Below are 23,490 nucleotides of genomic sequence, written 5' to 3'. Positions count from 1 at the left end.
ACCACAGAACCCTGGTGGACAAACTGATGGTAAAATTCCCATCCGACAGCGCTAGTGGCAGAAGGCGCAGTTCCGAGGGCCAGGTAGCAGGGGAGGCGCAGAGATCAGGCAGCATGTACAGCGCAGGCAGGGGAACACTCTCCAAGGCCTTTGCCAGCTTTATGGCTCCCCAGCAAGACTGTGTCACCGCTCCCCAGTCAAGGCTGAGTCGGCGGGAGCACTGTAAAAGGATGGTGAGGGAGTACGTAGCCGATTGCACGACCATCCTCCGTGACGCCTCTGCTCCCTACAACTACTGGGTGTCGAAGCTGGACACGTGGCCTGAACTCGCGCTGTATTTCCTGGAGGTGCTTGCTTGCCCTGCGGCTAGCGTCTTGCCAGAGAGGGTGTTTAGTGCGGCTGGAGGAATCATCACGGATAAGCGTACCCGCCTGTCAACCGACAGTGCCAACAGGCTTACACTCATAAAGATGAACAAAGCCTGGATTTCCCCAGACTTCTCTTCTCCACCAGCAGACAGCAGCGGTACCTAAACAATACGTAGGCTGCACCCGCGGATGGAAGCATCGTTCTCTATCAACGGGGACCTTTTAGCTTCATCAATCTGTGTATTATATTCATCCTCCTCCTCCTGCTCCTCCTCCTGAAACCTCACGTAATCACGCCGAACGGGCAATTTTTCTTAGGCCCACAAGGCTCAGTCATATGACTTTTGTAAACAATGTTTATACGTTTCAATTCTCATTAAAGCGTTGAAACTTGCACCTGAACCAATTTTAACTGGGCTGCCTCCAGGCCTAGTTACAAATTAAGCCACAGTAACCAAAGCGATTAATAGGTTTCACCTGCCCTCTTGGTTGGGCATGGGCAATTTTTCTGAGGTACATTAGTACTGTTTGTACACCAATTTTTTTGGGCCCTCACCTACAGTGTAATCCTAGTAATTTTTATGGGCTTCGCCTGCACTCATGCTACAGCAAGGTGTGTGGTGTTGGCCTACACTTTTGCTACATAAATGTAACTGGGGCCTAGTCTATACTGCAACTACTGAAATGTGAAAGACTGTTATCTCCCTAAACTGCTGCAACGGGAATGTTACTGTGACCTGTCTTGACTGCTACTACTACTGAAATGGAACTAAGACTATGCTCCCCCTATACTGCTGCTAGTGATATGTTACTGGGGCCTGTCCCTAATGCTACCGCTGAAATGTTACTAATTCTGGGCTCTGACTATACCGCTGCTAATGCTATGTCACTGTGGTGTGGAAACGGAGGCTTCCCAAAGACATGATGGTGGCAAGGCCATTTCTCACCAACGCGGTTACTGTTAAGGTACATATTACCAGTCTGACTGGGGCATGCACTGTGGGCCGAAGCCCACCTGTATTGTATGTGACGTTAGCTCTGCTGAGCAGGGCACTGCAATTGGATACATTTGTGTACCGCCGATGGGTTCCAGGGAGCCACCCATGCTGTGGGTCCACAGGGACTTCACATTAGTGATTTGTACCTGCCAGTGTCTATGTATTAAAAACCCCGGTCAGACTGGGGCATGCAGTGTGGGCCGAAGCCCACTTGCATTTAATCTGATGTTACCTTATCTGTGCTGGGCAATGCAATGGGATGTATTTATGTAACGCCGGTGGCTTCCTGGGACCCACCCATGCTGTCGGTGCACACGGAGTTGTACCTGCCTGTGTCTACTTATAAAGAACCCCAATCTGACTGGGGCATGCAGTGTGGGCCGAAGCCCACCTGTATTTAATCTGACGTTAGCTCTGCTGTCTAGGGCACTGCAATGGGATTTGTTTATGTACCGCCGGTGGGTTCCAGGGAACCACCCATGCTTTGGGTCCACACGGACTTCACATTAGGGAGTTGTACCTGCCTGTGTCTATGTATTAAAAACCCCGGTCAGACTGGGGCATGCAGTGTGGGCCGAAGCCCACCTGCATTTCATCTGACGTTACCTCAGCTGTGCTGGGCAATGCAATGGGAATTATTTAAGTACCACCGGTGGCTTCCTGGGACCCACCTATGCTGTCGGTCCACACGGAGTTGTAACTGCATGTGTCTACTTATAAAGAACCCCAGTCTGACTGGGGCATGCAGTGTGGGCCGAAGGCCACCTGCATTTAATGTGATGTTACCTCAGCTGTGCTGGGCACTGCAATGGGATTTGTTTATGTACTGCCAGTGGATTCCAGGCAGCCACTCATGCTGTCGGGGGCACACGGAATTCCCATTGCGGAGTTGTACCTGCCTGTGACTATTTTTAAAAATATGAGGCCAGCGTGTGGCATGAGGGCAGCTGAAGGCTGCGCAGGGACACTTTGGTGTGCGCTGTGGACACTGGGTTGTGCGGGGGGGTTGGGCAGCATGTAACCCAGGAGAAGTGGCAGCGGAGTGTCATGCAGGCAGTGATTGTGCTTTGTTGGAGGTAGTGTGGTGCTTAGCTAAGGTATGCCTTGCTAATGAGGGTTTTTCAGAAGTAAAAATTGTTGGCAGGGCGCTATTGTGGCTTAATAGTGGGACCTGGGAACTTGAGATGCAGCCCAACATGTAGCCCCTCGCCTGCCCTATCCGTTTCTGTGTCGTTCCCATCACTTTCTTGAATTTCCCAGATTTTCACAAATGAAAACCTTAGGGAGCATCGGCGATATACAAAAATGCTCGAGTCGCCCATTGACTTCAATGGGGTTCGTTACTCGAAACGAACCCTCGAGCATCGCGGAAAGTTCGACTCGAGTAACGAGCACCCGAGCATTTTGGTGCTCGCTCATCTCTATTTAAAACACTAGTATATAATTCACTGTTGGGACATCTGCTCCAAGCAGTTCAAAAAGTCTCCCCCATGAACTTTATTCTTGAAATAGCAATCCTGTAAACATAGTAACCTCAACTTGTGGTGTTTTGTAATATCATTATCGGGAAACTTCTGACAAGCTCATATTTTAAATTCTGTGAAAAAAATTCCATTAAGTCATGGAAATTGGAGACAAATCTATGACAAATCTGCAATGAAAATGTTATTTTTTTGTTTCTCTTGTGTTTTCCAGATATATGTTGAACAGAATACAGTAGGGTGCAATAATAAAAAATTGTTAGCATGAATATCACCACCATGCAATAAAAAAATGTGTATATATTGCACGGAAGATCACAATCACAGATAAAAGCTAAACGTAAAATACTGTATTGTAAGGGTTTAAACAGATGAACGTATGCACAAATATGCTGGCTGCATCAGAGCGTATTTGCGCACGAGCAAGTTATAAGACCTCATGTGCACGGGCAAAATTGAATTCTGGAATCCTCGTGGGTCACCCGTGCAGACAATCCGCAATTCAATATGCCCATAAATAATCATTGGGCATCCATAGATAAATAAATACCTGCAGATGTCATTTTATCCTGGCGTGTGGATCGCACGCGCAGGATAAAATTCGGAGCATGCTCCATAGTCTGCGGATTCCCGCACGGACATCTTTCATTGAAGTTGTCCGATCCGTGACACACCCGCAGCTGACACTGCGGACGTACCCCGGATCCGTGAGAAAGCAGGAGATTTGAAAGAAGAAAAAAAGCACTGTGCATACGCATGACACACCCGCAGTGCAAGAGAAGATCCGTCCGGGATGTAGAACACCTACACCACATCCAGAGAGGTGAGAAAATGTCAATGGCTGCGGGCATGGGTGGAATCCCCATGTGCCTGTGGACATGAGGCCTTAATCTTCATTTTTTTTACAGTTCAAATGCGCGCGCAAAGGACAAAAGACAGATTGATAGGGCAGAATCTATTCTCACATGTATAAAAAATATTGCTACTTCCCTGGAGTGATGAGAGGCATTTTTAAGACAAAAATGCCTCGCATCCTCAGGGACATTGTACATTGGAGAGCGAGATACCGGGCTGAGTTTCACAGACCGATATCGCACTCGACCATGTGAAATTAGCCTTAGTGGCATTTTACCAGTTGAATATATTGCTTATTCTAAAACCTTTTAAGCAAGACCATGTAAAGGAACTGATTCTCCTAGAAATACATAGCAAAGATGCAGACAAGTCCTGTCTCATAAAACTCAAGTCAAACTATTCCTATTTTTTTATTCTTGACAAAATAAAAAGTAAACCATAGAGGACGTACAGATGTTATGATTGATGCAATACTTCAAACAATGCCAGTCATACTGGTGCTAAAGGTATGGGTACTTTTACACAGGCTGGTAGTAGTCCAAATAATCACCTGGAACGAGCGATTACAGGTAACTGTTGGCCAATGTAGGCATGGCACTTGACAGGGTACTGTGTGAGAACTTCAGTTAATAGTTGTTCCATTTCAAGCAGGCAGTCACTCATCTTTGAATGACTGCCTGTTTGCAGTGAATGGAAGCAGGTAGCCAGAAGAGATGTCTAGTCTGCTCTGTCTCCATTCGCTGAATGACTCCCGCACCTGTGTGAAAGCATAGAAGGAATAGTCACTTCTTCTAAAATCACCCTAAGGCCTTGTTAAAAATCGTGGCTATTGGAGCCTTAAATCGGATGAACAAAGAATAGGCGCAAACACGACACGGCTATTTCTCGTGATTTTACACAGCTGGCTATGGCATCTTGCAGTGCACTGATGCCACAGTCCCAAAATCCCTTGGCCGCTAGAAAAATGAAGGGAGTCCCCGCGGAGATGTAGGGAATCCCTGTGGTGGGGGACACCCTTCATCCTAGCAGGGATGTTAAACTCCCTCCCCCTCCCTTTGCCAGCTGGCTATTATTGACTCCCATGGAAGTTTATGGAAGTCTCCTGCATTGGTCTGTCAATAGATAGGATGTTGAAATAATACAAAGCGCCTATGTCCTATCTTTGACGCATGATTTTTTAGGGGCGTGAAAAAATTGTTTGTCTAAGGGAACCCATAGGAAACCATTGGTTCTTTTAGACACGGTTTTTGACGCGCCTACATTGCATTAAAATGACGTCCATGTGAACGACGCATAAGGGCTTAAACACATGGGTGAATGCGGTAATATGGTCGCCACTATGGAGCATATTAGCACATGTACCAGTGTTTTTTTTTTGTTTTTTTTTTGACTATCCAAAATCTGCGCTATTGCGCGTGAGTTTGAAAGAAAAAGCGGGAAGATAGGTCTTACTCTATCTTTCTCGCATGTAGAAAACCTACAAGCGAGAAAGATAGGACAAGTCCGGATAGTGAAAACCAACCCATTGAAAACAATGGTTTTGTTTTGTCCTGTTTTTCACAGGTGCAAAATAGGACAAACACACCTATGTTTTTAAGCCCTAAGTCATCAGGAAAATTCAGGATTACTGTTGAAACCACTTGAGGTAACACATTGCACACACATTGCACACACACACATCAACATATAAACTACCTAAGGATAATACAATATAAACAGGTGCTTTTATGAGGATGTTGGCATGCATTATGATTATGTATCACATTTCATAACTCACATGCATATCAAATAAGTAAACATGGTAAAAGAAGACTTCAGTTGATGAATATGTCACTGTGATATAGATCAGGGCTCATTTACACAAGCAAGTTACAAGTGCAAAAAAAACACGACTATTAGGACCAATGGATTCCTATTGAAATATTCAGACAAAAGAATTTTAGGCGCGTAAAAAAATAAATAAATAAATAAATCGCACCTAAAATAATATGACATGCGCGATTGAAATCCTGCAACTGAAATTCCCTGTTGAATGAAAAGATAGGACCTGACCTAGCTTTGATGCGTGATGTGCAGGAGTTTCCATAGACTCCTATGGGAGCTGGATAAAAAGGGGGAGGGAGTTTAGTTTACAGTTCTAAACAATGTGAATTGGAGAGAAAGGGAGATAAGGGGGAGGGAATGCAGCCATGCTGCTAAACACAGAAGCACATTTTAAATGTCCCAGTGTTAGTCCCCACGGGAATGAGGGGTTCCCTTCATCGCCCCAGGGCTTCCCCTCTTCCCAGTGGGGACTAGCAAAATTTTACAGTGGGACATCTTAAACTTGCTTTCCAGCTATCCTTGAAGTCGGTACTGGTGCATCTTATCTCCACCGGAACTATGGGTGGAGACGTGTTGGCCGGGTTGAGTTTGAGGGGAGGGCCAGGTGACGACACAACAGTCGCAATTCAATGTCCATCATTTCCCAATGCTGGCTCCTGTCACTTACCCCCCCCCCCCCCCCGCTCTCCCTTGTTGGCTGCCAGCTCCTGCCCTGTGTGTGTACTCCGGTCCTCCTTTTGATCTCCCCTCATGGCTCCTGTCACTTTTCTCCTTCGGGCTTCTGTCACTCACCCCGCTGCTCTCCCTTGTCTGCTCCCAGCTCCTGTGCTCAGTGTGTGCTCTGGTCCTTCTACTCATCTCTGCTTACGGCTCGTGTCCCCGACCCGGCTCCTCTCATTTACCCTGCTGCTCTCCCTTGTCTCCCTTGTCCTCTCCTGGTTTCTGCACTGAGTGTGTGGTCCGGTCTTCCATCTCATCTCCCGTCATGTCTCCTGTCACTTTTTTCCCGACCCGGCTCCCTTCACTGTCCATGCATGGGCTGGAGCTCGCTTTCCCCTCCGGCCTCCCCTCGGTGCTCCCAGCTCCGCTCTCACTGTGTTCCCCGCTGCCCTGCAATGGACTGATGCATCAATCAATGCACTTCACCACTGCCTCACAACTCTGCCCCCCGCCGGGTTTCATCCGCCGGTAAGGGAGATGTGTAAGCGCAGCGTCGGGGGCTACGGGCCAGCCAATCAAAAGTTGGGGGCGTGCACTTTGCCTACACCCATTCTGGTGGTGGATAAAAGATGCACTAGTACTGAGAACAACTACTCCCTGTAGCGGGGAGAGAAGATATTCCCCTGCAAGCGGATAATAAGGGAATCCCTGTAGCAGGGAAAAAGAGGGGGCAGGTTTAGAGGCCTGTCTGTTACCTTCTCCAAGAGTGGGGAAAGAGAGGGCGGGGCTAGAGGGAACTACTCTCTAGTCCTGCCCGTAGCCCTGCCTTCTCTCTTCTTGCTATGGGGTAATCCCTGGGAAAACCCCTTTACCTCCATCCTCTCTCTCTAGCCCAGCCCTCTCTCCCCACTACAGGGGAATTTCCCCATATCAGAAAAAAAGGAATTCCCTTGCAGGGTAGAATAAGGAAATCCCCAGCTGTAAATACACAGAGGTTGGAGCTAAAGCAGCAGAAGTCTCCATGCCAACCTCTATGTAGTGGCCAGCGCTTGTAACTGCAGGCACAGCTCACGTTTATTCTCCCTGGAAAACCCATTTAATATGTTTTGTGTTTATAAAAAAATCCAAAATTTAGAGAAATTTCGAAAAACAGTACTTTTCAAGGTTTGAAATTTTCTGCTCGTTTGACAAACTGTTGCATAAAATAGTTAATAATATTTACCATATCATTTACCATATCTGCTTAATCTTGGCATCATTTTTTTTAGACTTTTTTGATGTTTACAAGATATTAGGAGGTTTTTAAGTTTAGCAGCAATTTTTCCATCTTTGAAGAGCATTTCTAAAATATATTTTTAAGACTATCTACACATGGGTGAGCGCTCGCCAGCATGTGTATTCTTGCAAAAACACTTCCCATCACTTCTGTGGAATAGTGATCCCATGGTGCGTCTTTCAGCCACGTTAGAGGATCGACAAGTGTTTCTCATTGTTTCGAATGGGAAACCTCACATTGAACCCACGTTCACATCATTTCACCATTGTTTTTTGCGATTTATTTTTACTGTGTTCGCCGTGTGGTATAATTGTTTTGTTAACTTTATTCCGTAGTCCATTCTGATTATCAAAACACCAAATTTATAAATGTTTTATTGTTTTTCACTACTTTTGCACAATATAAAACCCTTTTAAAAAAATCCTTTTTTGTGACGTCACATTCCCAGATCATAACATTATATAGTACAAGTTTTTACAGAGGGGGCAATACCAATTATGTGTAGTTTTTTAAAATTCTTTTTATTTTAAAAATTTAAAGCGTTTCTGTAAAAACAATGTCAGCAATGCTGCAGGGCTAAACAGCACAGAGGAATGAGTAAGCACTCATCTCAACTTTTCAGGATAAAAAAGATATGTGACAATCAGAGACTAAACATGTTTTCTGATTGATGAATCGTAGTGATAACATGAGCAATCGTCCATGTTACCCCTCCCATGGGGCAGACAAGAAAATCACAGATAGTTCTCTTTTTCTTGCTTGTCACTTGCTATTCCCCTCTGATCTGCACACAGACGGATATGACATCTGTAAATTCAGTATTCCCTACCCTACTTCAAATGGCTGTAGCTCCTGTTCTATCGAAGTTACGAGCAAACCTTTGGTCTCGTTTTAAAGAAAATCTAGGTGTGATACGAAGATATACAAAAATTAATGTACTTTACCTGCTATTGCCTCTCTATTATCAGCCAGAAAACTGGAGTATAATGTAGTCTTCTCTACTCATACTGTTTTAATTGGATACCAATATAGCCCAACTTACATTCCAAACCCTCCCTACTGCTTTTCTCATAGATGGTGATAGTACATTTTTTCTACCTTAGCTCTTCCTCCAAGTGTTAACCAATAAGTATGAATCTGTGATTAAGCCAGCCCACACTGTATAAGGTTGTTAGAATTTCTTTGTATAGGCACTCTGGTTTTTGGGATATTGAATCCACCAGGGTCTGTGCGCACATAAAATAAACACCATTTCCTGTCGAGATCCTGGGTGTCCTATCAAATGTAATATTTCATTTGGGGACTTCATCCGAGATTTGATGGAGACCGGTTTTTGCCACCTGACTTCTCTGGGATGAAAGACAGGAACATTTGGGCAAATTTGAACGTCGTTGCGTCAGACAGAAGATTTCTTTGGAACAACAGAAAACTCTTCTCAGATATGTCTGTCTACCTCCCAGCGGGGTAAAAGAAACCCTGAGAAGGAACACAGGAACTGGACAGTGATGTTCGTTTGAGGGCAACCACAAAAGGTAAGCAACAGCATTGGTACGACCCGTTTTGGTGTTAGGGTTGTGACAGTGTTAGCTCAGTCCTAGTTTCCACCTCGTACCAAGCTACGCGCTGAGGAGTGAGTATCCGGTCTCTGGGCCAGCTGTCAGTTTCAGCGGGTGGTTTTCCTGCCCAGAGGGCCGACACAGTGGTTCCATACCTGAATACGTAACAAGAATATACCTCCAACACAGTGCCTCTGAAGCCAGGGGCACAACGGGTGTCTATCAAGCAATACCGTCTACCATCTGCTGCCTGCCATGGCATTGCACTGCATCTGGAAAAGTTTCTGAAGTACGGTATCCTGAAGAGATGACAATCACCTTGGAACACCCCTCTCCTGCCTGTAAAAAAAACCTAGAACAGAGTGTCGCCAAATCCAGGATCTCGGAGCAGTGAATCAAGCTGCTATTACTTGGCATCAAACAGTTCCCAGCCCGTACACACTGCTTGGACTGATATCAGGAGAAGCTACTCACTTTACTGTGCTGAATTTGAAAGACACTTTCTTCACCATCAGGCTGACAGAGGAGGTCAACTTATCTTTGCCTTCCAATGGGAAGATCCAAGAAGTGGAGAAAAGTACAGTTTACCCCAAGGGCTCAAGAACTCACCTGCACTCTTCAGAGAAGCTCTTGCTATTAACCTAAGAAGAATCTCTCTCTCACTTCCCAGCTAGGCAATGTATTGCTACAGTATGTGGATGACCTCCTCATAACTGAATCTATCTCTGAATGATATCTGCAGAACACTAAGACAGTGCTTCGTCATCTCTATGAAGCCATATACAAAGTCTCAAGGAAGAAGTCACAGATCTGCCAAGCAACTGTTAAATACCTGGGATTTCATATCTCACAAGGGAAGGCACAACTGGAAGTTGAAAGAAAGTGGTCCGTCTACAATATCTCTGTACCAACCACCAGAAGAAAAAGTCAGAGAATTCCCTGGAGTTGCCCGGATTCTGCAGAATATAGATACCTGGCTTTGCTGAAATGGCCAAACCCTTTATGAAGTCACAAAGGAGGTGAAGATGCCCCCTTCTGCTGGGAGCAGGAACATACAAGGGCCTATAACAACATCAAACAAGCTTTTATAAAGGTACCCGCACTGGCCTTGCCTAATCTGGAGAAACCACTTATTCTGTATGTTCATGAGAAGAAGGGACTGGTGATCGGCGTTCTCACCCAGAATATGGGATCATGGTATCAACCTGTTTCCTATCTTTCCAAGGAACTTGATAATGCAGCCATGGGATGGCCTCCATGCCTGAAAGCATTGGCAGCAACAGTGGCCTTAGTTACAGAGTCTGACAAGCTAACCCTGGGTCAGGATCTTACAGTACGAGTGCCACCTTCTGTCCTAACTCCAATGGATGCCAAAGGTCACCACTGGCTGACAAATACTCACATGACCAAGTACCAAGGCCTTCTATGTGAAAACCGAAGACTGAAGTTGAAAGTATGTACTACTCTAAATCCAGCAACTCTGTTGCCCACCCGAACTGAAACCCTTGACTATAACTGCTGTGAGGTGATGGATGAAGTCTTCAGCAGCCATCCTGATCTACAGGATACAACTCTTGACGCTCCTGATGTCAAATAACACACAGATGGTAGCAGCTTTATGGATGAAGGCATATGCTATGTTGAATATGCAGTGGTCCCCATACAAACTACTACAAAAGTAGAACCACTGCTGTCCAAAAGAACTTCAGCTCAAAAGGCAGAACTTATTGCACTTATCAGAAGCCCTACAGCTGGCAGCTGGGGTAAAAGGCAGACTCAAAATATGCTTTGCTCACACTCCACGTTCGTGAGGCCCTGAGGAAAGAAAAGAGTCTGATCCCTTCTGTGGGTCAAGAAGTGAAGCACGCTCCTCTCATTCCGGATCTGTCAGAAGAGGCGTGGGTCATTCACTGTAAAGGAAAACAGAAGGGAGACTCATTTGTTGCACAGGGAAACAGAGAGGCAGATGCTGATGCCAAGCAAACTGCCACTTTCCTAAATGCCGAAAGTCCTGTCAAACTACAAGCCTTTTTCCTGGTTCCCCTCAGCAACTGGAACCCCTGCTCCAATTGAAGTGAACAGGAATGGCTAAAGGCAGATGATGGAAAATACACACCTGAGGGCTGGTTCATCCACTTGGATGAAAGACGTGTGTTCCCAACAGCACTAGCAACAGAGATCATCAAGAAAGTGCATGAGGACATGCTATGGGTCCACCACTACCGCGTTTCCCCGAAAATAGGACCTACCCGATAATAAGATCTACCATGGTTTTCGGGGGAGGCTTGAAATATAAGGCTTCCCCCAACCTAACTAACCTGCTAACCTGCATTAAAAAAAAAAAATCAATACTTACCTGGTCTGTGGTGTCCCGATGGTCTCCGGTGGCACTGCAGCAAACTGCAGTGTCCTCCCCGTCTGCCATTTCAGCTTCTTTCTAGTGACGGGGCTTTGAATACCACGCCTCCAGCAAAGCGAGCGCTGCAATTGGCTAATCGAGCGCCTGCACCAATCACAGCCGACGCTCAATGAGCCAATCACAGCCAGTTTAAATTAAGTGAATTGTGCACTTCTCGTTCGTCATTCAGTTTTAGCTAAACAATTACTGAACGAAAATCATGCAGTCTAAACACGCTGCCCAAGCAGGGACAAGCAAATTTTTTAAAATTCTTGCTCAGTGTAAAAGGGGCATTAGTCTTATTCACAGGCTGCTTCAGGCTTTGGCCAACTTTGGTGGCAAAACACATCACACAACCAAAAATTGCAGTAAAGCAAAGTGATACCTACCATAGGTGAATGTGGTTGCATTACCACTTACAAGTTGCTGTGCCCCGACAGTCACAAGAAATCCAGACTCACTGAATTTCTTGTGATTGTCAGGTCTCGGTCATGACAACTTGCAGTAAAGCCAACTAGTAGCAATGTGACAACATTTACTTATGTTAGTTTGTGATGTCGTACGGTGTTATCTTTGGCCACATAATATATGTGGCAGCCAAAGTTGTTATGTAGCCCTAGCCTTAATGTTTTTTTTTATGCAGACTTTTTAAAAACATATCTTGGAAAACCTAAGATCAACTGTAATGTAATTAAACTTTAAGGCCATTTTCAGAATATATTGCAACAAGTCTGTAATACAGATTTCTAATACAGACACATTACAGATGCCAGTTTAACTGTATATCATCATTATTTCAGTAGTATATGATCTGTTTTTGCCTCCACATATTTTATTTTCTACTGCGCAAATATTGATTTCTATTTGCCCAAAAAAATTTTGAAAAAAATAGCAATACAGAGGCAAAGGTAGGTCATGCTATTATTTTAAAATTGACGTGAAAAAATATGCACATAGATACATAGATTTGCATTAGGTCTGTATTATGGTCCCCAAAACACGGACCAAATACAGAGCTAAAATACAGTAGTCTGAAAGTGACCTAAAAAGGATTTAGGAAAATGACGGAGGCCTCCCTCACACAGGCGTTTGCAGAAGCGCTGCATTTTTCAACGCTGCGTTTACTGTGGTTTCAGCAGCATTGTCATGCTTTTGACAAAGTTTTGCAGCCAAGGATGATGAAAAAAAAAATCAATACTCACCAAGCTGGCACTGTCTGGGTCCATCCCGCTGTTCTCTGGAGCTCCCTGTGCAGGCTGCCGGCCACTTGTTCTGGCCAACAAAGCCATCTATTGCTAGTGACAGGGATGGAAATCCCTGCCTCCAGCAAGAAATTGCTCTGATTGGCTGAGGCCTCTGGGTGTCAGCTGCCTCAGCTAATCACAGCCATTGCTGGATACACCAATCACAGCCATTCATTGTATGGCTGTGATTGGTGCATCGAGCGCCAGCTCTGATTGGTGGAGCTAAATGCTGTACAAAAAGGTCTGTGTGATGGAGGCCTCACTGCCGATCTTTCTCATTTTTGAAACGATGATTCAGCAATTGTGCTCTAGTTTATATAGAGCCTCCTACCTAAACTTTGTATAAAAGCACTCAGTGTATGGCCTTGTGTTTTGTCAGCAGTCGCATAGAAAATCATTCCATTCTGAACTTCCATTCTCGTGATCAGTGGGGTCGCAGAGGTTGATTCCCCACAGATAAGACACTTCACCTATCCTGTGGATAGGTGATAAGTTGTTTTTGTGGGACAACTCCTTTAAGCTTTGTTCCAAAATACATATGACATTTTTTATTTAGTAGTCAATAGTTGCTTTAATATTGTTTAAGATACAAATATATTTTACTAAAAATATTTAGTTTTTTCAATGTGACATTAATTATGTGCTTTCTATTATAGCACAGATAAACAAACTACAGTATCACTGTTTTGCAAACAACACACAGCTGTGTTTATCCAGTGCCTTGTGTATTAATGAGGCTTCAATTAATTCCCATTTAAGTTCCTAGTCTGGAAAAATTTCAATAGGCCAGAAATGATTATTGCACTGTTGTACTCTAAATTAGTAGGACTTCCTGGCATCAAACATCCTGGCATTAATTCCTTCAGCTTAATTGGGAAAGCCGCTTTCTCGTAGTTGCAGATATGCAGATAATGTACATGGTTTAAATCCTTGAGTCCACAATGTGGGTGTTACTATACAATATTCATTTAGATGTTTGATACTGTTCATTTCACACGCATGTTTTGTTCAAAAAACCCAGGCTGCCATCTCCCCCAGCATCTGGACACTCTACTTACTGGACCTCTAGTGCCTAGTGGTAAATGTGGTACTGCACATATATAATATAAAGTGCAAGTGCATACAAAAATTGCACTTGCGATATCAATGCACATATCCATATTCATAAACTGGATTACAGAGTCAAAAGCTGACGCTCGCAAAATGTGGCAAAACAAAGCCATTTGTTTAATGCAATGGTTGAAATGGTTTTTGTTTTCACAGCCATTTTTCTCATGTGATATGCCTATGCACAAAAGAAAATAGACCTTGCAATAGCTTGAAGTTTAAATGGGAAAAAAGAAAAAAAGACTTTGGCCTGGTTCATGTGCAAATATGCTCCAGAGCGGTAAGTATATTTGTGCATGTGTTCGTCTAAAGAAGCCCCCTTCACTCTTGCGTATGCATATTTGCAGAATGAACTATGCTTTTTTGTGGGCGCATCAATGTATTTTAGGGCTTCTTCACATGACCGTATTTATCGGTAACCATATATTTTGTGGGCGCCTTGGTAAGCATATATTTGGTGGGCGCCTTGCTTCACTCATTAAGAGAGCTTTAAACTAGAACAATATGGGAAGGGAAGTGAAAGGCCAGGTAATAATATACAGCTAATTAATACACTTGAGAACCTTGTTATTAGAAGTGGAAAGGAAGAACCAAGACAAAAAAATCAGAAGGAAAGTAGAGGAGCAAGAGACACCGATCACAAACTAAAATGTTTTTACACAAATGCGCAGCGCATGGGAAACAAACAAGGAGAATTGGAGCTCCTAACACAGGAAGATAAATATGATGTCATAGGCATCATGGAAATTTGGTGGAATGATACCTATGATTAGAATACAAGGCTTGAAGGATACAACTTATTTACAAGAAACAGACCTAAAAAAAGGGGTATTGCGTTGTTTGTTAGGAAAACATCTCCACAGAGATTCAAGCTTCAGAGCACGGTAGTTATGTAGAAACTGTTTGGGTAAGAATACAAGGAGAGAACAACAGAGAGGACACCATTGTAGGCATTTAGTATAGGTCACCTGGACTAGCAGAATATATTGATGAACTCTTTCTACATCAGATGGCCAAGCTCTCAAAGAAGAATGACATGGTGATCATGGGATATTTTAACTATCCAGATATTTGTTGGGAATCTCTCTCAGGTAAAAGTAATGGATCCAACAAATTCTTATCCGCTCTTGCTGACAACGTTACCTTCCAAAAGGTAGAAGACAAAACAAGAGGATCTGGACCTAATTATTACCAACAGGGAGGAAATGGTTGAGGGAGTATGGGTGGCTGGGACCTTAGGAGGTTATATTATCTTTGAATTTTGGATAAAAAGGGGAGGAAGACCTGAGAAACCTCAGACCTCAAGGTTGGATTTCGGAAAGGCAGATTTTAATGAACTCAGAAAGAGGACAGGAAGAATCCAATGGCTGGATGTTCTTGAGGACAGAAATGTCCAAGAAGGTTGGGAAATATTGTGAAATGAGATTCTCAAAGCACAATCGTTAACAATCCATAAAAGAAGGAAGAATGGGAAGCATTTAAAGAGACCAGGATGAATGAACATAGAACTTGCACACATGTTAAAAAGTAATAAAAATATGTTTATCAAATGGAAAGAGGGGGAAATATCTAAAGAAGAATATAATGCGGTCTGCAGGGCAAGTGTCAGAAAAGCTAAAGCTAATAATGAATTGAGTCCAAAAGCAATAAAAAAGGATTTTGAGGATATGTCAAACACCTTACATCCAAGGGGACTTAATATTGATTATTATCCTGCCCTTAATATATGAGATCCCTGTTGCATGTTATGTTCTGTTTAAATGATCTGTCATTTTGTTTGCCTATTGTTCTTAAGTGATTTTAATTTTTGTATGTTGTTATTATTAAAGGTCTTCGGTGGTGGTCTGTTCGATGTGTTCCTCCCTCTGCTTTGTATTTTCGTCTCCTCCATGAATTACTTACGACAGTTATGGATTATATACAATTTACATTCTCTTGACGCACTGACGGGACTTCTTGAGGGTTACGGGGTGTGTGTATAACACACTCTTTTGTTTACTGCTTAATAAATTGAGTTTTTTGAGAGCATTCCGTCTCGGGACTATTCCTTTTTTAGGGCTCAGTATGTTAATTCATTGTTTTTGACTAGTAATATATGCGTTGCGACCTGTGGGTCCTAGAAGAATGGTATGATGAAACCCGGATATGTAAAGAGGTGTGCTGACAACAATAGATGAGTCACCCCTTTGGGTGTCTGTATTGGACCCGTCCTTTGGGGACTGGCCACTAGTTGTGTTAATTTTTGTGGGTTTTCTTTCCCATACTTAGATGCCCTTTGTTTCTACCGGGTGGCCATAGTAACTTTGCAATTTGGGGAGTACATGGACTATGCTATGCCCCCTGTCAGTTTTAGTAGTCCACTGTGTGTAATTGTTCTCGCATGCGCGGCAGCAGACATCACCCGATAAGGGAGGTTCCAGCTCTATTGTGGCCGGTCAGCTGATCGGAACAGACGAGGCTGGATAACCGCTGTGCACAAGCATTATGTGTGCGCAGTGGCTGTCATATTCTGCTGAGTGACGCCCCTATTCTGACGCTGCAGGTCAGTTGATCGGGATTGTGAGGTCAGCTGATGCATCATGTGACGCGGGAGGGTGACTTGCTCACGGTGCGCGGCGCTGTTTGGCCGGCACTGACCTAATGAGGTACTGGAGTTGGAGGACTGTATTATGCAGCTGAGTGGGGGAACACGCGGCAGGCTCCTTTGAAACACCTGTGAGTAAGTTTTAATTAATTGTGGGTGTGCACTTTTGTGGTGATTGGTTGATGTTACTATCTAATGTGACCATTGTTGCCTGTGGTATATGCCTGAGAAAGACCATAGAGACTTTGGCCGAAACGTTGCTTGTTTTGTGGACTACGATTAAAGAATGTATTCTGGTATTTAACGACTGGTAAGGAGATTCATTCCTATGTGCTGCCTCTCATCTTGTTAATAAAAGCAAAAGAAAAGTCAAAGATACTATTGGATGCTTACAAGATGAAAATAGTGAATTGGTTAAGAATGATGTTGAAAAGGCCGAACTGTTAAATTCCTATTTTGCATCTGTTTTCTCTCAGAGAGTAGATGGAACATCAACTGATCTTCCCTGTGCTATTGGGGGAATAAAATAATGCAGGCTATCTATAAGCAGAGAGATAGTGAGGGAACACATAGCTAACTTAAATGAATTCAAGTCTCAAGGTCCAGATGAATTACATCCTAGGATTCTAAAGGAAGCAGCAGAGGTAATTGCTGAACCACTTGCCATAATCTTTCAAAATTCCTGGAGAACAGGAGAAGTCCCTGAAGATTGGAAAAGGGCAAATGTTGTCCCTATCTTTAAAAAAGGGAAGAAGGTGGATCCAGGAAACTACAGGCCTGTGAGCCTGACTTCTATACCGAGAAAGATCTTTCAACAAATTATTAAACAGCATGTATGCAAGTACTTAGATAAGAATGGAGTAATTAACCAAAGCCAGCATGGGTTTGTAACAAACAAGTAATACCAGACCAATCTAATTTCCTTCCAGAATCACCAACTGGATCAGGGAAATGCGGTAGATATAGTATATCTTGACTTTAGTAAAGCATTTGACAAAGTATCTCATATCATACTTATTGAAAAATAGACCAAATATGTAGAAGACTAAGAAGAATGTATCAAGTGGGGTACCACAAGGCTCTGTCCTAGGCCCAGTGTTGTTCAACATTTTTATAAATGATCTGGAGGAGGGAAATGATGGGAAACTGATCAAATTTTCAGATGATGCAAAGCTAGGAGTGATAGCAAACACTAGAGAAGAGAGAGTATTCAAAAAGATCTAGAAAAGCTTGAACTTTGGGTGGCGACTAACAGAATGGTATTTAACAAGGGGAAATGCAAAGTCCTACATCTGGCCAGGAAAAATGAAAAAAGCACGTACAGAATGGGAGGAATTGGGCTAAGCATCAGCACATGTGAAAAAAACTTGGGTATACTAATAGATCATAGACTGAACATGAGTCACCAATGTGATGCAGCAACCAAAAAAAGCAAACACAATTCTGGGATGTACTAAGAGAAGCATAGAGTCGAGATCATGTGAGGTAATTATCCCCCTCTACTCTTCCTTAGTCAGACCTCATCTGGAATACTGTGTCCAGTTCTGGGCACCCCACTTTAAAAAAGACATAGACAAACTAGAGCAAGTTCAGAGAAGAGTTACCAAGATGGTAAGTGGTCTGCAAGTCATGTCCTATGAAGAATGGTTAAAGGATCTGGGAATGTTTAGCTTGCAAAAAAGAAGGCTGAGAGGAGACTTAATAGCGGTCTACAAATATCTGAAGGGTTGTCACAGTGCAGAGGGATCAGCCCTATTCTCATTTGTACAAGAAGCAATAGGATGAAACTGAGGAGGAGACACAAATTAGATATTAGAAAAAACTCTCTGACAGTGAGGGTGATCAATGAGTGGAACAGGTTACCATTGGAGGTGGTATGTTCTTCTTCAATGGAAGTGTTCAAACAAAGGTTGGACAAATATTTGTCTGGGATGATTTAGTGATTCGTGCAATGAGCAGGGGATTGGACCCGATGACCCTGGAGGTCCCTTCCAACTCTACCATTCTATGATTCTATGATTGTGCATGTTTTTGCCCGTGTAAAATATATGCGTGCAATGCACATAAAATAGAACCCACTGATGTCAATGGTTTTGTTTTCATGAGTGTGTTTTGTTAAAAATGAAAGTGCTGTTCTATTTTCTAGTGTATTTTCGCACCGAGGGCCCCATGGAAGTCTACGGGAGGTGCACAAATATGCTATCAATATGTACGCAAATGCTCAATTCACTGCGCAATGCCATGAAAAAAAGAACACGTCTGGACCTCATCAGGCTAAATAGCCTTTTAATCCACGGAAAAGGGTACATCGCGCGTGTGTAAACTAGCCCTGTGTGTGCAAAATATTACAATTACATATTTTGCATCAGTATTTGTCAAAACATGGAATGCAACAACAATAAAAAAAAGAAAATGTATAATAGAAAGATTTGTATCTCTTTTATGTTTTGGACCAAGTATTGCTTTGGCTTGGACAAACTTGTGCAACATACTGACAAAAATACTCTTAACAGGTTAAGTATTAGTTATATACTCTGATATGTTGAATGCAATATTCCTAATGTCTGTATTCCTTTGTGCTAAAGATATCTTAGTTTAATCTCAGATGAAATTTGCAACAAGAGTAGATGGCACAGATGCCACTTTGTACACCTGGCACAACGTCTAGTCATGCTGTTCTCATATTGCTTTAAGAAACACATTTAATTAAATTAAACTGCCTCGGGCCAATCAATTTAAGTTCAGGAAAATAGCTTTATTTGGAATGGAAAAATCCGAACAATGAATATGTTTGGGGCTGTTCTCCAGACATACCTGTGTGTTTTAAATAATGTTCATGCCTGCTAAATGTCACTAATTAAATGTCTAAATCTGCGTTGGAATACAGGTGGTTTCACACAATGTTTTCTGTGGTTTTATTACTCGTGTTTTGTCACTTTTTTAGCCAAAAAATGCTGCAGACTGAAGCTGCAAGTCAATAGGGAATGATTAGGTGCACAAAAAGTTTTTGTGTTTATTTTTTCGACTTGACAAGTGCTTTTAGGTTAGTCAGGAGGTTGTAGGTTTGGCAGTTTTTTTAGCATTTTTCCATTGGCTTCTCTGAAGGAAATAAAAAATGCCACAAAAAGTATATGTTAAAAAGGAGTGAATGAAAAAAGAAAAGCCCCACACAAAATGCTTGTGAAGAATGCATGTGCCAGCTAAAAATAATCTAGTTTTTTTTTACATGCACTCAGGGTAAAATAGGGCCATACTAAGGGCTCTTTCACACAAGTGTAGCGATTTTCGGTCGGCTGTGTCATGGCCACAGCGTGACCAAACATCACATGAACAGGTGCACAAATCTGCCGTTTGTGCAACCGTTCAGACGGCCTGGGTCCTGTGCATATATGCCGAGCCCAGATTGCCATCGGGTGGGGGGAGACAGTTTAGCTGTGCTAAACTGCCTTCCCCTTTCTGCCCCCTCTCGACAAGGAAAGGAGGCGGGACAGAGCAGGAGCTAGTGTGATATGCTCCCACTCCCTCTCCACCCCTTTTTGGCTGCCAGAAATGGGAGGGGGGACGGGGTGGGAGCTTAGCAACTAGCAAACAGCTAGCAAGGGGCGGAGAGAAGGGAATGGAAATTTAGCAGACACGCTGCTAAACTCCCTCCCACCTCCCTTCTCTGGAAGCTCCCATAGGAGTCAATGGAGCCGCCACCATATTCTGGCCAGGAAGATAGTTTCTGAACTATCTTTCTTGGCTGACAGAAAAGCTTTTACACTGTGGGAATATGCCCATCTGAACTGATGCATTGTAAACCGATGCATCAGATGGGCAGTGTATATTGGCTGGGCGTGGCTGATATACTCTCATGTGAATGAAGCCTAAAAGTGTGTATGTAGGAAGCCTATGTCCAATTCTATATTTGTGCTTTTGGCTTATTATCATGTGCTAACATTAACTTCCCTCTTCCTAAGTTAAGAATAACCTGTTCTGCTATGATCCAAAAAGAGCTTGGCATTGCTCCAAATCTCAAATTAAAGTACATTCACTTATGTCTTAATGGGCAAATTTGCTTTCATGGCCAGAGGCATGGAAACACTTTTCCCTCCTAGGTGTAAATTACAAAGCAGTATGAAACACTTACCTGTAGTTTCACACAGTATTTCTCAGAAAACCTATACAGGTTTTGTCACAGTTTTTCATGCAGTTTTTTTTTTCTTTAGCCAAAGCCAGAAGTGAGTTCAAGTGGAATGGAAATGATAAAAGAAGGAATTCTGCTTCTCCTTCCTGCTGGATCCTGCTGTCCACTAAGGATTTTGTTTACAATGGGGCATAATGTCAGACATTATAGTGTATGCATACAGGTAAATACCGTCATGAGAAAAACTATGTACAACCTCCTTGAATTCTATATTTTTACATATCAGGATATAATAAAGACATCTGGTCCTTAAAAGGTCCTAAAATTAGTTAAGTACAACCTTAGATGAGCCACAACACATGACTTGACTCCATGTCATTATTTATTTTACAAAAACTAGGCTAAAATGCAGAAGCAGTGGGTAGAAATTAAATACACCCATGAATAAACAGCTTGTAGAACTACCTTTAGCAGCAATAATTTGAAGTAGTTGTTTTCTGTATGACTTTACCAGTCACTCATATTGGAGTAGATTTGCACAAAAATAGAGCATGCAGCAATTTTTCAATATCTTACCATTGGTCTGAGTGAAAAATCAGTGGTGTGCATGTACCCATTCAAATGAATGTTTTTTTTCCCATTTATGTTCTGTCCATATCACAATCGGATGGAACACGAGTGGGAATATCGCCCATTTAAATCCACCCTTATAAAAATTGTCTAAAAATGCTGTCTTTGTTGCCCATAGCAACCAATTACAGATCAGCTTTCATTTTTCAAGAGCACTCTGAGGAATGAATGCTTAGGTGTGATTGGTTGCTATGGAGAACAACTTTTTTGTTTTAGGTAGTTTCAAAAGTTTTCCCTATTGTTCTAAGGGAATTTTGGCCAACTCTTCTTTATGGTGTTGCTTCATTTCAGTGAGTATTTGTTTATGTACAGCTCTCTTGAGGTCCAACCACAATTGGGTTGAGGTCTGGACTTTGACTGGACCATTGTAGCACCTTTATTCATTTCTTTTTCAGCCATTCTGATGTAGATTTGCTGGTGCGCTTGGGGTCATTGTCCTGTTGCATGATACAATTTTGGTCAAGCTGTAGCTTTTGTATATACAGCCCCTCATTTGACTCTTGAGTACTTTGGTATACAGAAGAGTTCATGGTTTACTCACTGACTGCAATATGCTCAAGGCTTGTGGCTGCAAAACAACCCCAAATCATCACCCCTTCACCACTGTTGGTGTTGATATGGTTTTTGAATTATGGTCAAACATCTCCACTTTAGGCCTCCTTCACACAGGCTACAAAGACGCACGATTTTGTAGCATTGCTACGATGCTACAAATCGCATGTATGTGAAGCCCATGGTTTCCTATGGGTTCCTTCACACATGAGATGCTTTGTAGCATGCTACAAAATGACACACAAACCTCCCAGGTCCGGCGATATGCCCGCGACACGCAAGGTTTTGTAGCCCATGTTTCTCTATGGAGCCTTCCTCTCTGTTGCATCGCATCGCACGAAAAAGCGGTTTGCATGCGATGCGATGCAACTTTGACAGTAGCAGATGCTACAAAGTCGCGTAATTTTGTAGCGTCAAATGCGACTTTGTAGCGCTACAAAATCGTGGTATTGCTGCAAGAAAATCGCAACGATATCGTACGGTGCAGCGATGCGATATCGCTGCGATTTTCTCGCAGCGATGCGGTGTCGCCCGTGTAAAGGAGGCCTTAGTCTCATCTGTCCAAAGGACAGTGTTCCAGAAGTCTTGTGGCTTGTTCAGATACAATTTAGCAAATTTTAGACACCCTGTATGGTGTACATCCAAATATCGTTAGGTTTCATAGGATATTACTATTTCACTTACATGTAGCTTATAACATCATTAGTGTTGAGCGAACTTTTAAAAAGTTTAGTTTGACAGGTTTCCTAAACTTAGGCAAAAAGTTCACTTTGATCCATATTAGTTCGAACTGAACAGGAACTTCACCAATACTTCTAAAACTGGTGGACAAACTGTCTAAGAGCCAGAAAGCAGTCCTTCTCCTTCATTATAATAAATGTGACTCAGTACTTCCCTTGCAGGACTGGGGTCTTAGGTTCAAATCTGACCAAAGTCAACATCTCCATGGATGTTTCTATGGGTTTCTACAAACATTCATATAAAACTCCATGCAAATGTCAGATTTGAACCTGTGACCCCCAGTGCTGAAAGGCAACAGTACTAACCTGTGAACCACCATGCACCTTCTTCCTCCTAAGGAGAAGAAGAAAGGATCTTCTCTTCAAGAAGCACAAGCACACAGTTGTTAGCACTGTTGCCTTGCAGCATCGGGGTCCTAGTTTCGAATCTAATAACATCTGCATGGATGTTTATATGAATGTCTGTAGAAACATCCATGCAGATATTGTCCTTAGTTAGATTTGAGTTAAGGATCTCAGCACTGCAAGACAGTTTAGTGGATTCAGCTGAGCCTTTTAGCAAAGTTCAACCCAAAACAAGGTTCAACTGTTTCGATTAGCTCAACGCTAACCATCATTTATGGAAATTTCTTTATTTTGATTATTTTCAAGATTTTAATAACTTTTTTCTAAATTTCAAATGTTACTATCAGTTTCTAAGGTTCTGAGATTACTTCCCTTCTAAGTAATCTAGGGTATTAGTGTACCTTGACGCCACCAGGAAGCTAGGGGTTTGACAGAAGGAACGCCCCTGTCACACCCCTAGCTCTGATAGGGTCAAAGGTTTAAGTTCCTAGGAGAGTGTAAATTGATGTGAGCTGTGCCTGCAGGTTTATGATGACGGTTCGTTATCAAATCAAATCATGGTATTTGTATAGCGCCAACTTATTCCGCAGCGCTTTCAGGTAATTATTACTTATTACCCCCCACCAAGCTGGGTTCTCATTTTACCGACCTCAGAAGGATGGAAGGCTGAGTCAACCTTGAGCCGGCTACCTGATTCATGTGGGAATCGAACTTGCAACCTCCAGGTCGTAGGCGAGAGCTTACAC

General features: G+C 42.9%; 1 long non-coding RNA gene across 1 annotated transcript in view; it reads left to right on the top strand.

Annotated features, from left to right (window-relative positions):
• LOC136629588 (uncharacterized) overlaps positions 1-18,684 on the top strand; it is a 31,816-nt gene extending 13,132 nt beyond the window's left edge. The window contains exons 2-3 of the long non-coding RNA XR_010792942.1: positions 13,924-14,047; positions 18,498-18,684. This is a non-coding gene — a long non-coding RNA (uncharacterized lncRNA). The remainder of the gene's footprint in view (positions 1-13,923; positions 14,048-18,497) is intronic.
• Positions 18,685-23,490: the final 4,806 nt, after the last annotated feature.

The sequence above is a fragment of the Eleutherodactylus coqui genome, chromosome 1 (genome assembly GCF_035609145.1).
Source record: "Eleutherodactylus coqui strain aEleCoq1 chromosome 1, aEleCoq1.hap1, whole genome shotgun sequence".
NCBI classification, from domain to species: domain Eukaryota; kingdom Metazoa; phylum Chordata; class Amphibia; order Anura; family Eleutherodactylidae; genus Eleutherodactylus; species Eleutherodactylus coqui.
The sequence above is the reverse complement of the archived record's forward strand: the minus strand, read 5'-3'. Positions and strand labels throughout refer to the sequence as shown.